At 41.6% G+C, this 14,130-nt stretch overlaps 1 protein-coding gene across 2 annotated transcripts in view; it reads left to right on the top strand.

Moving 5' to 3' along the window:
- Window positions 1–2,976: 2,976 nt before the first annotated feature.
- Window positions 2,977–14,130, top strand: part of UIMC1 (ubiquitin interaction motif containing 1) — a 139,150-nt gene continuing 127,996 nt past the window's right edge. Inside the window, exon 1 of one of the 2 annotated variants that reach the window (XM_010846582.1) lies at window positions 2,977–3,296. The gene's annotated coding sequence lies outside the window, so the exon portion shown is untranslated. The remainder of the gene's footprint in view (window positions 3,297–14,130) is intronic. The other variant, XM_010846581.1, reaches the window with a different exon arrangement.

A 14,130-nucleotide genomic window follows, 5' to 3' on the forward strand; every position in this document is an offset into this window, starting at 1 on the left:
GCTTGCTGCCAAGTGCCCATATCCCTTATCCATTGTGTACCCGGGAGTGCATTGGTTAACATAGTTGGAATGTAAGAAAAACAAGTAGCAGCCTTGGAATTAACCACATCAGACCTTTGAGCTAATTGGTTCTTTCTTTGTTGTGACCCACTGCACCTTTGCTCTGTGAGAATGTAACTTTATTTAGTATTTTCTGAGGCTGGGAGAAATAAAGAAAAAACACTTCAAGGGAAAATAAGTTTTCTGGCTGATCAGCCTTTATCAAAAAAGGGTCATAAAATGTCCACAGGCCTCCAAGGCCAGAAGATAATGTACACAACATTTTTTATGGGAAAGGTGTACAGAAAAAATCCTGGTTTTGATAAAGAAAAAACAGATGTAATGTTCGGGCTGACTCTGTATGACTTTGCATCTTTCACTTCCCTCTATGTACAAGTCAAGGTATAAAAGTTCCTTTTGAAAATAAAGTTATGGACCTCGCTCACCGAAGCTTGGTCTCCCTGTGTCGTTCTTTTTTCCTTTTCCCTCCTTTTCTCTCTCTGTTGTTCTTTCAGGATGACTCCTTGGAACACAGGAGCTTTATTGGTTTTCTGTGTTAATCAAGGAAGATCAAGCCCTGCTCTCTGCTTTGCTATCCTTATTGCCGAAGCCGTCATCCTGAGGGTACCCCTGGATCCTGCCGGGGTCCAGCCCCAGCAGAGGCTGGCGTGCTAGTCCATGGGTTTGCAAAGATTCAGACGTGACTGAGCGACTGAACTGAACTGAACTGAGTGATTGCTTTGCTTGTTTTATAAATATATGGTTTATTTATTTAAAATTATATAGAAGTTGTAAAAATAAAATGAGAACATTACAGATAAATTAAGGTTCTCTTTGTCTGAACACATATTTGGACTTCTAGCTCCCTTTCCAGAAGTAGTCTCTATTTTTGGCTTATTATGTATCCACCCACCCTCCCAGGCCTACGAACATATTTTAAAAAATTATTTATTTATTTATGTTATTTTTGGCTGCTCTAGGTCTTTGTTGCTTTGCTCTGACTTTCTCTAGTTGCAACAAGTGGGGGCTACTCTTCTTGTCGTATGCAGTCTTCTCATAGATGTGGCTTCTTTTATTGCAGAGCACAGGCTCTAGGTGCATGGGCTTTAGTAGTTGCAGCATGCAGGCTCAATAGTTGTGGCTCCTGGGCTCTAGAGCACAGGCTAAGTAGTTGTGGGCTTAGCTGCTCCCCGGCATGTGAGATCTTCCCCGATCAGGGATCAAAATGTGTCTGCTGCATTGGCAGGTGGATTCTTTACCACTGAGCCACAAGGGAAGCCCGCTCGAGTCTTTTTATAACCTAATTTTGGAAATGACATCCCAGCATTTCTCTCATATTATCTGTTTTTTGAAAGAGAGTCATTAAGTGTAGCCCACACTCAAAGGGAAGGAGGAATTCCATAAGAATGTGATTGCCAGGAGGCAGGATGTTTGGGGGCCATCTTAGAGGCTGCACGCCATAGGCTGGCTCTCTTTAGGCTTGCCAGACGGCTGTTAACAACAATTGATAAACATTTTTCTCTGAAGTAAGATGCTTCAAAAGGGCATTTCTGGCCCTATGCTGAAACCTTTTCTGATCTCCCCATTTCCCAATTCAATTCAATCAACAAGTTTTGGGTGTTTATTTTTGGCCAGGCTCTTTACTACTTGCTAGGGTTATATGGACCATATCTTCAGAAAGTCCACAAGTCATATTGTCATGGTGTGTATATACATATTCATCTCTGCTTGTTCCTCTTACCTTAACCCCAGCTTCAAGACTTTTCTTTAAATACACCTGCTTTCTCCCCAGAAGGCAGGTCATAGTTTCCCAGTCTCTAGTCTGCCACCCTCCTCATTTGGTGGCAAATCAATACATTTCTGGAGAAGGCAATGGCAACCCACTCCAGTACTCTTGCCTGAAAAATCCCATGGGAGGAGCCTGGTAGGCTGCAGTCCATGGGGTCGCTAAGAGTCGGACACGACTGAGCGACTTCACTTTCACTTTTCACTTTCATGCATTGGAGAAGGAAATGGCAACCCACTCCAGTGTTCTTGCCTGGAGAATCCCAGGGACGGGGGAGCCTGTGGGCTGCCATTTATGGGGTCATACAGAGTCGGACATGACTGACGTGACTTAGCAGCAGCAGGAACAATACATTTCTTCTTCCTTTATCCTCAAAACCTTGTCCCCATCACTCTCATTTGGTGTGGTGAGAAGGACCAAATTTTCAGTAACATATTTATTGACACATTACTATTCAACAACTCTTACGAGCTATCAAATGTCGATATATATAGTACTCATTTATGAGTCTTATATGTAATATTTTATTATAGAGCATACCATTTTATTCATTCACATCTTATTGTACATTTCCTTTGTTTATATTTTTCACAAGGAAGCGGGCCTGAACATGAACACATCTTCTGCACACTTGTAGACATGAAATTGCTGGGTCATAAAAATGCAGATTTTAAATTTCACCACAGGTGGCTGTTCTTATTTTATGCTTCTACCTTGCATCTTTAAGAGTCTCCACTTCCCAGAGTCCGTTCTTCTCCTGAAATGGTCAGACTTTAATAACATTTACCATCCGGAGATTGTTTTCATTATCTTATGAACAGATAATTTCAGTGTAACTTAAGTTACACGCAAAAACAGGGCCAGACGACGCTTGATGTGGCAGAGAAGACTTTTAAGGTTCCACGGTAGGGTTTCGCGGACTCTGTTACTACTGCTCTTTGGTTTCCCTCAAAGTACTAGCAAATGGTAAAGCAAACGAACAAACTGCGAGACCACTGGGAGGTGCCCAGTCGACTCTTGGAGATGAAATCTGCCTCCCGTTGATGGCGACCCCCCACCTCACACAGTTGGTATGTCCTGTGGCAGCCTCCCCCGCTCAGTACGGGTTGGTTCCGTCCTTGGACGCCCGCGCATGCGCCCGCCCCGAGAGCCCGTCGCAACCCCGCGGTGTTTCAGGTTCGCGCGCGCTCGCCCGCCTCAGATTCCTGACGTGCTGCGGCCGCTCGCGACCAACAGGACTTGAGAGGAGGGGCTCATCCGCGCGGCGCGGACGGTCGGTGAGTACCAGCCGCTTCGGCACACCTCCAGCCGCCTTCTTCCAGCCTCCTCTTCTCCCTCAGTGGGGGCGCGGCCCACTCTTCTCCCGAGCGGAGCCTCTGACTTGGGGTTAGGACCCTCTCGATGCTGAGGCGGGTCTCTTCGGACGCCAAGGTGGGCGCCTGCTGACAGGACGGCCCTTCGGGACGCCAGGGTAGGCCGTTAGGACACCGAGGATGGCCCCTCAGGATACTGGGCGCCTCGGGACGCCGGTGGGGCCTCTGGGGACCCCGGATGGTCTTCCTCCCTCGACTGCCGGGCCCGCTCCCCTCAAACCGAGGGTGCGGCCTTCATCCTCCTCGGGTCCCTTTCGGCCCTTCTGGGTCTCCTGCCACCGGCTCCGGTCCCCGCCCACCCCCGAAGGCGTCTTCCTCACGCTGAGCACCCAGGGAGGGGGCTCCGTCTATGCCGCCTTCTTTCGTGGGGCCTCACAGCCGGGACCTCTCGGAGTCAGGTCGACTGGGTCCCCCACCCACTTTCTCTTCACACTCCCTATCTCCTCCAGGCTACTGTTTTCTGTTGGTTAGTGGTCTAGGTTATTTTGCCCAGAAATTAAGATTTTCCTTGGGAATACTGATCGTCGTGTACCACTTCCCCCTGGCACAGAAGTAGTATGTTTCCGTTCTGTAGGATGATAGTGTTTCAAGCCTCGTACACATACACATTTGTTGAACGTTCACGACAGTCTTACGCCATAGGTACTCTTACCGTCTTTAACTTATGTGTTAGATAACTGAGGATCAAAGACACACATGGTGTACGCGGTTGAGCTGGTTTTGAATCCAGCCAGCGTGACTCCAGTGTTCTTGTATATAGTCACTGAATATGAATAAGTGAAAGTCTACTGTCTTTATTTTTTCCTGTCAAAGATAGTGCCTTTTAGTTGAAGTAAAAAATGTCTTTTTGAAATCAGATACATTGTGCTTCAATTATCAGCATTCCCATTTTGAATTTAAGAAATTACCAGATGTTTGATTTTGAGTTTCCTAACGTGTAAAAATCATGATAAAAGTGTCCTAAAATCATGAAACCTAGCACATAGAGTTTTGGGGAGGAATAACCTCTATAATGCATTTGAGGTACCTAAAATAGTATCCAGTTCAGTTCAGTGGCTCAGTCGTGTCCGACTCTTTGCAACCCCATGAATTGCAGCACGCCAGGCCTCCCTGGGACCCAGTAAATAACTGTTACTCATTGTGTTTGGATTCTGTTTTTACACACTTGTCTTAAACTGAGGCTGAGTATAAACTGGGAAATAGAGCATTGGGGTGTGTGTGTGTGTAGGCATATAGAGCATCAGTGTGTGTGTGTAGGTGTGCATTTACTTTTTTTTAAATTGGAGAAACAGTAAAGCTCATGTGATCAGTTGATGAAGAGTTTGGTACCAGATTTCTTGAATAGTAGCTTATTTAGAAGTAAGAGTCAATCAATCAGAGAGTACGGTTAAGGTCCCAGTGCCTCCAGGCTTTCAGAGCAATTTTGACAGGTTTGGTAGGTAGAATGTCAAGATTTTAAATTTTCTTGTCAGTGATTGTTCTTTGCATAGATCAAGATGATGGATGTGTTGAACAAAAATGACAAATAATATCTTACAAATTGGAGATTTTCAAGGACACTACCAACTGTAATGTAACGAGTCTCATTTTTGGGTCACCTTTCCTGCCTTTGCATTCTTTTAGAGACGTTTTGTTTCTGTTACGATTGAGAAGAGAGTGTTGGTATCTAGACTCTATTTCTTCTTTGTAGACACTTAGTGATAATTCCTTCTGTAGCCTCTATTCAAGTAATTGAAGATAAGCCATTATTTTAGTGATTTTTTTTTTTTTCTTCATTTTGAAAGATGGCAACTTAAATAGGAGTTGAATTATGTTAGATTGCTTGTTTAAATTAGCTGAACAGTGACTTCTTTAGGGACTTCCCTGGTGGCTCAGCGGTAAAGAATCCGCCTGCAGTTCAGGAGCCGCAGAAGACACGGGTTCAATCCCTGGGTGGGGAAGATCCCTTAGAGGAGGAAATGGCAACCCACTCCAGTATTCTTGCCTGGAGAATCCCATGGACAGAAGAGTCTGTCAGGTTATAGTCCATGGGGTTGTAAAGAGTTAGACACAACTGAAGCAACTTAGCACACATGCACATGACCTTTTTTACTCTTAGAATTTCCATGGAAATAGTGTGGCTAAATGTCATGAAGCACTGGAATTTTGGAATCTGGCTGTGGGCTGCCTCTAACTTAATGCTTATTGATCCCTTATTTACTATGATTCTTTGAAAACACACTTTGAGCCTGTAGATGGTTCTGTGCTAAGGAGAACAGTTTTTATTTCTTTACATGTCTTTAAGAAATTAGATGTATTTGATGGTGTAGCACCATTGCTATCAGATTTGAACATATTGGTTTCAATAATTAAATGTACAGGAAAAGTGTGTTTCCTGTACATTTAATTATTGAAACCAATATGTTCAAATCTAACAAGATGTTTTCCTAGGGCACTATGATTCCTCATGTCTGACCCCATACTTATCCCTACTTCCAAGTCCTGTTCAAGCTGTTCTCTTAGATTCAAGTATCACCTCAAGTCTTACTATTCTCCATATAGCAATAGTTTCCTTTGACCTGTAATTTAGCCTTTTGTGCCCTTATATAGCATTCAATAAGTTAAATATATATAATTTAAACATTTTATTGAATTATATTTTATAATTTAAATATATAGCATAAAGTATGCTAAGTCACTTCATTTGTGTCTGACTCTTTGCGATCCTATGGACTGGAACTCACCAGGCTCCTCTGTCCATGGGATTCTCCAGGTAAGAATACTGGAGTGGGTTGCTATTTCCTCCTCCAGGGGATCTTCCTGACCCAGGGATCGAACTCGTGTCTCTTAAATCTCCTGCATTGGCAGGCGGGTTCTTTACCACTAGTGCCACCAATTCATCTAATATTTATATGTCATACCTTACATCAGAAATCCAAAGATTAAGTCATGGAATATTGGAGTTAGGATTTAGAGTTGAGAGATAGAAATGCAAGTGCCTGCCTTGTGACTTTGGGTAGGTTAGTGTTTTGAACCTATGTTTCCTCATAATAATTATATTTACTTCTTAGGTTTTTATAAGGATTAAGTAAAATAGTCATTCAGTCACATTTATTATTAAAAAAGTATTGTTTGCATATAGTGAAGTGAACCAATCTTAATTGTATAGCTCAATATGTACATCCATGTAACTGCCACCCAAATCAAGATATGAAACATTTCTGACACCTCAAAAGGATCCCCTGTGCCCCTTTTCATTTAGTACCCTCCAAAGGTAACTAAATCCAAAGGTAACTAGTATTCTGACTTGGTCACCATAACTTAATTTTTTTAAACAGCTTTATTGAGATATAATTCATATACCATAAAATTTACCCACTAAAATGTACAATTCAGTGGCTTTTAGTATTTTCACAGTTGTATAACCATCACAACAATCAATTTTAGAACATTTCTTCACCCTAAAGAGAAATTCCACACCCCTAATTCATCAGTACCAATCCCCCTGAGCTGTAAGCAATCACTGATCTACTGTCTGTGTGTTTAGATTTACCGGTATGGGTATTTCATGTAAATGGAATCAGACAGTATGTGGTCCTTCTGACTTCTTTTTACTTATCATAATGTTTTCAAACTTCATCTGTGTTGTTGCGTGTATCAGTGCTTCATTTCTTTTTATTGCTGGATAATTTTCCATTGTATGGATCTGATATACATTTTATTTATTCCTTCATCTGTTGATGGATATTTGGGTGGTTTCCATTTTGGGGCTGTCATGAGTAATGCTGCTTTGTGAATATTTACGTACAGGTTTTTGTGTGGACATAAACTGTAATTTCTTTCGGCTGTTTATGTAGGAGTGGAATTGCTGGGTTGCATGGTAATTCTAATTTCAACATTTTGAGGAGCTGCTAGACTGTTTTCCAGAGAGTCTTCTCTGTTTTACATATCTATCAGTAGTGTATGCAGGTTTAATTTCTCCACATCCTGGCCTACACTTGTCACTGTTTATCTTTTTGATTATACACCCATTCTGCTGGGTGTAAAGTGGTATCTCATTGTGATTTTGATTTGCATTTCCCTAATGGCTAATCATGTTGAGCATCTTTTTACCCATTTATTTGCTGTCTGTAAATAATCATTAAAGAAATGTGTACTTAGATTCTGTGACTAATTTTTATTGGGTTATTTGCTGTTTTATTTTTGAGTTATAAGACTATCTATGTATATATATTCTAAGTACAACTCCTTAACATATATGTGATTTGTAAGAATTGTCTCCAGTTCTGTGGACTGTCCCTTTGCTTTCTTGATAGTGTCTTTGAAGCACAGAATTTCTTGATTTTTGGTGTCCAGTTTATCTAGTTTTTCTTTTGTTGCTTGTGCTTTTGATGTCATATATAAGAAACCATTATTGAATTCAAGCTTGTAAAAATTTGTCTGTTTTCTTCTATGAGTTTTATAATTCTGGCTTCTACATTTAAGTATTTGATCTGTTTTGAGTTAATTTTTGTATGGTGTGAGGGTAGGGATCAATTTCATTCTTTTGCATCTGACTGTACAGTTTTTCCAGCACCATATATTAGAAAGATGATTCTTTTCCCTATTGAATGGTCTTGGCACTCTTGTTGAAAATAAGTTGACTGTAAACATGACCATATATTTCCAGACTGTCAGTTCTGTTCCATTGATTTGTGCATTCATTCTTAGCTCCAGTGCCACACTGTCTTGATTACTGTACCTTTGTACTAGATTTTGAAATCAGAATGTGTTAGTCCATCAACTTTTTTTTCCCAAGATAGTTTTGTTTCAATTATTATTTTGAATTTCCGTGCCAATTTTAGGATCAACTTGTCAGTTTTCACCAAAAAAATCAACTAGGATTTTATTAGGGATTGCACTGACTGTGTATGTCAATTTGGGAAGTATTGCCATGTTAGTATTGTCTGAGCTGCTGCTGCTGCTGCTAAGTCACTTCAGTATATGTGCTGCCGAGGTGAGCACTGCTAAGTTGCTTCAGTCGTGCCTGACACTGTGCGACCCCATAGACGGCAGACCACCAGGCTCCCCCGTCCCTGGGATTCTCCAGGCAAGAATACTGGAGTGGGTTGCCATTTCCTTCTCCAATGCGCGAAAGTGAAGTCACTCAGTCGTGTCTGACTCCCAGCAACTCCATGGACTGCAGCCTACCAGGCTCCTCCGTCCATGGGATTTTCCAGGCAAGAGTTCTGGAGTGGGTTGCCAGTGCCTCCTCCGATTGTCTGAGCTAGTGGAGGTGATGGAATTCCAGCTCAGCTGTTTCAAATCCTAAAAGGTGATGCTGTTAAAATGCTACACTCCTTATACCAGCAAATTTGGAAAACTAAGCAATGGCCACAGTCCTGGAAAAGTTTTCATTCCAATCCCAAAGAAAGCCATGCCAAAGTATGTTCAAACTGCTGTAGAGTTGTGCTTATTTCACATGCTAGCAAGGTAATGCTCAAAATTCTTCAAGCTAGGCTTTAACAGTACGGGAGCTGAGAACTTCCAGGGATACCCGCTGTATCATAGAGAAAGCAAGAGAATTCCAGAAAAACATCTACTTCTGCTTCGTTGACTATGTTAAAGCCTTTATGTGGATTGCAACAAACTGTGGAAAATTCTTAAAGAGATGGGTACCAGACTACCTTCCTGCCTCCTGCGAAACCTGTATGCGGGTCAAGAAGCAACAGTTAGAACTGGACATAGAACAACAGACTGGTTCAAAATTTAGAGAGGAGTACATCAAGACTGTATATTGTCACCCTTTTTATTTAACTTCTATGCAGAGTACACCATGTGAAATGTTGGGCTGGATGAATCACAAGCTGGAATCAAGATTTCTGGGAGAAATATCAATAATCTCAGATATGCAGATACTACTACTCTAATGGCAGAAAGTGGAGAGGAACTAAAGAGCCTTTTGATGAGAGTGAAAGAGGAGAGTGAAAAGCTGGCTTAAAACTCAACATTCAAAAGACTAAGACCATGGTATCTGGTCCCATCACTTCATAGCAATTAGATGGGGAAAAAGTGGAAACAATGACAGATTTTATTTTCTTGGCCTCCCAAAACACTACAGACGGTGACTGCAGCCACAAAATTAAAAGACGCTTGCTCCATAGAAGAAAAGCTGTGACAAATCTAGACAGTGTATTAAAAAGCAGAGATATCACTTTGCTGACAAAAGTCCGTCTAGTCAAAGCATTGGTTTTTCCAGTAGTCATATATGGATGTGAGAGTTGGACCATAAAGAAGGCTGAACACTGAAGAACTGATGCTTTTGAATTGTGGTGCTGGAGAAGACTCTTGATACCCACAGCAAGGATATCAAACCAGTCAATCCTAAAGGAAATTAATCCTGGTTATTCATTGGAAGGACTGATGCGGAAATTGAAGCTCCAATATTTTTGCTGCCTGATGCAAAGAGCCTACTCTTTGGAAAAGACTTTGATGCTGGGAAAGATTGAGGGCAGGAAGAGAAGAGGGTGACAGGATGAGATGGTTGAGTGGCATCATCGACTCAATGGATGTGAGTTTGAGCAAACTCTGGAAGATAGTAAAGGACAGGAAAGCCTGGCATGTTGCAGTCCATAGATTCTCAAAGAGTTGAACACAATGACTGAACAACAACATTTGTTTCCTAGGCTGTCTTCACTCTTTTTCTTTCTGTTTGCTGTTGTGATTGGGTGAGTTCCAGTGCCCTGTCGTTAAGTGCAGTGATCCTTTTTTTTTCTTGCTTCATCTGGTCTGCTGTTGAACCTTCACGTTATATTTTCCATTTCAGTCATTGTATTCTTCAGCTCTGTGACTTCTATTTGGTGCTTCCTTTTATTTTCTGCCTCTGTTTTGAGATTCTCACTTTGTCCATCCATTTTTCTCTTGAGCTTGGTGGATATCTTTATAACCATTCTTTTGTACTTTCATCAGGTTAAATCACTTATCTCTGTTTCATTAAGGTCTTTTTTTGAGGTATTACCTTGTTCTTTCACCTGAAACATATTTGTCTGTTTTTTCATTTTCCCTGACTCTGTGTTGGTTAGATATGCATTAGTTGGTTATGCATTAGATGAAATAGCCACTGTTTAGTTTTGAAAGAGTGACCCTGTGTAGGGGATGAATCTTATCATTCAACTTTGCCTTAGCTCTTGGTTGTCTCTTAAACCTTTGTGAATGTCCAAGCAGCCTACTTTATTTTCACTGGCCCCCAGTAGTTTAAGATGTGCCAAGACCTGTCAGTATCCCAAAGTGGAAGAACTCTGCTCCTAGATAAAGGCTGATTGGAAGCCAGACTCTTAGGCAGCTGCCTTTAAATTATGCAGATAGGGACTTCCCTGGTGGTCCAGTGGTTAAGAATCTGACTTCCAATGTAGGGGACATTGATTTGATCCTTGGTCAGGGAACCAAGATCTCATATGCTGCAGGACAACTAAGCCTGTGTACCACAACTACTGAGCCTCTGCATTAAAACAAGAGAAGCCCCTGCTACAACTAGAGAGAAGTCCATGTGTCTCAATGAAGAACCTGCACACCACAACGAAAGATCCTATATTTTGCAATGAAGATCCCATGTGCCATAACTAAAAACTGACACAGCCAAATAAATGTTAAAAAAATATGCAGATAGCTACAGTCCTGTGGGATTCTGAACGTAAGCCTTGTTGACCACTAGAATTTGGCAATCTAGAAGTGTCTTCTGGTGGCAACTGCAAAAATCAAGGCATCACATGAGGGTACAAGCTCTATTCTGCGAGATACTGACAAGCTGGAGCAAATCGGAGGAAGAGTGCAAAGATGTCACCCACCAGCCTTTGTCTCTGAATAATATTTCAGCAGGTGCTTAGATGTGTGTTAAGTTAGATGCCTGCTCGTCAGGCCAGTTCTTTATGATAAGCAAATAAACATTTTTCACAGAAAGTTTGGGTGTTTTTCAGTTGGCTTCTGTGCTGGGCTCTTGGTGGTTTTCTGTGTGTGTGAGCCCTTTGAGAACTGTTTCTCAGTTTACTGTAGCCTTGTGGGTTTCATGAATGCAAGTGCTGTCAGGTTTAAAGTTGGATGTACTGGGGGTCATCTCTCAGGTGCGTCTTAAAAGTTGGGCTGCCAGATACAGGGTTCAAACCCTTCACTCCTCAGGGAGAAGATTGGGATTTTGAGTTCCTTCCTGATTGTGGGTCACTACATGAGGGTGTGGGATTTACTTTGAAGTAAATTTTCTCTTGTTTGTCTGATGTGTAGGATTTGCTCAGCTATGGGGTTATGTGTGTATATGTATAATTTTTTATTTCTTCCCTGCAGGAAATTGTTCTGTATATAGCTGTAGATTTGTGGGAGGAAGCGAGTTCAAGATTCTGCAACATCACCATCTTGAACTGGAATTCCAAATTATCCTTTAATAACACAACCTTGATACTGACATTGGTATAACCCACTGATAGATTTCCCCCATTTTACTTATATTCATTTATGCGTTTCTGTGTATGTGTGTTAACTACTACAATTTTATCATTTGTGTGTAAGTTCCTGTATTATCCATAACAATCGAGAAATTAAACAGTTCCAACACCACAGGAACCCCTTTTCTAACCAAACCCATGTCCTTCCTGCCCTCTTCTGTCCCTAACCCTTGACAACAATATGCTTGTTTTCTAAAATTTTGTCATTTCACTCATTTTTATAAATGGAATAATATAGAAAATAAAAAAGATTTATATATTTATTTATTTCATTTTTTGGCTGTGGTAGGGTCTTTGTTGTTGCATGCAGGCTTTCTCTAGTTGTGGTGAGCAGGGGCTACTCTTCATTGTCGCGTGTGGACTTCTCACTGAGGCGGCTTCTCTTATTCTGGAGCACAGGCTCTAGGTGCTCCGGCTTCAGTAGTTGCAGCATATGGGTTCTAGAGGGCTGGCTCAGTAGTTGTGGCACACAGGCTTAGTTGCTGTACAGCATGTGGGATCTTCCTGGACCAAGAATCCAACTGGTGTCCCTCACATTGCAAGGTGGATTCTTAACTCCTGGACCACAAGGGAAGCCCTGTATAACATTTTTGTTGTTCAGTCAGTAAGTCATGTCTGACTATGACCCCATAAACTGGAGCATGCCAAGCTTCCTTGTCCTCCACTATCTCCTGGAGTTTGCTCAGATTTACATCCATTGAGTTAATGATGCTATCTAACCATCTTATCCTCTGTTACCCCCTTCTCCTTTTGCCTTCAGTCTTTTAGGATGGACTTTTTTTGCTCAACACAATTCCCTTAAGAGTCAACCAAGTTGTTGCATGTATCAGTAGTTCATTCTTTTTCTTTCTTTTTAACTTGTTTGCCTTTTTGGCTGTGCTGGGTCTTAGTTGTTGCATGTGGGATCTTCGGTCTTTATTGTGACATGTGAACTCTTAGTTGCAGCATGTAGTATCTATTAAGATGGTGAAAAAGTAATTGTGGTTTCACAACCCAATCAAAAAGTGGGAAAAAGACCTAAGCAGACGTATCTCCAAAGACATGCTGCTGCTGCTAAGTCGCTTCAGTTGTGTCCAACTCTGTGCTACCCCATAGACGGCAGCCCACCAGGCTCCTCTGTCCCTGGAATTCTCCAGGCAAGAATACTGGAGTGGGTTGCCGTTTCCTTCTCCCACGCATGCATGCATGCAAAGTCGCTTCAGTCGTGTCCGACTCTGTGCAACCCTGTGGACGGCAGCCCACCAGGCTCCTCTGTCCACAGGATTCTCTAGGCAAGAATACTGGAGTGGGTTGCTATTTCTTTCTCCCTCCAAAGACATACAGATGGCTAATAAACACAGATAAAAGATGCTCTATATCACTCATTATTAGAGAGATGCAAGTCAAAACTACAGTGAGATATCACTTCACACTGGTCAGAATGGCTATCATCAAAAAGTCTACAAACAATAAATTCTGGAGAGAGTGTGGAGAAAAGGGAACTCTCTTGCACTGTTGGTAGGAATGTAAATTGATACAGCCACAAAGAAAGACAGTATGGAGATTCCTTAAAAAACTAGGAATAAAACTAGCGTATGACTCAGTAATCCCACTACTAGGCATATACCCTGAGGAAACCAAAGTTGAAAAAGACACATGTACCCCAATGTTCATTGCCTGCAATAGCTAGGATGTGGAGGCAACCTAGATGTCCACTGATAGATGAATGGATAAAGCAGCTGTGATACATATATACAATGGACTATTAGTGATAAAAAGGATCACATTTGAGTCAGTTCTAATGAGATGGATGAACATAGAGTTTATTATACAGAGTGAGGTAAGTCAGAAAGAGGAAAACAGATATCGTATACTAATACATATAAATGGAATCTAGAAAGATGGTACTGATGAAATTATTTGAAGGAGTGGAGATAAGTCTCCACTCTCCAGCAGTGGAGACAACAGACATAGAGAATAGACTTATGGACATGGAGCAGGGGGGAAGGAAGGAGAGCATGGGTTGTATGGAGAGAGTAACATGGAAACATACATTACCATGTGTAAAATAGATATGGTAGCCAGTAGGAATTTGCTGTATAACTCAGAGAAAAACTGGGGCTCTGTAACAACCTAGAGGGTGAAAGGTTGTTGTTGAATCACGCGAATACACCAGGATTCTTGGCCCCCGGAGGAGAAGAATTCAATCCGGGGCCTGAGACGAGGCTTGATCGCTCAGAGCTTTTGTGTAATAAAGTTTTATTAAAGTATAAAGGAGATAGAGAAAGCTTCTGACATAGGCATCAGAAGGGGGCAGAAAGAGTACCCCCCTGCTAGTCTTTAGCTGGATGTTATATAGTCACTAGCAGTCTGTTAATGAAAGAAAGGAATGTCTTAAAATTCAGAATGGCACCAGGCCCCTCACCCATAAGATGCATTTTGGGATAAATGGTTTATCCTGGGCCATAAAATGATTAACTTGAATCTTGAAGAAGGGCAGACC

This window comes from Bison bison, unplaced genomic scaffold (assembly GCF_000754665.1).
Source record: "Bison bison bison isolate TAMUID 2011002044 unplaced genomic scaffold, Bison_UMD1.0 scf7180017864238, whole genome shotgun sequence".
In the NCBI taxonomy this organism is placed as follows: Eukaryota; Metazoa; Chordata; class Mammalia; order Artiodactyla; family Bovidae; genus Bison; species Bison bison.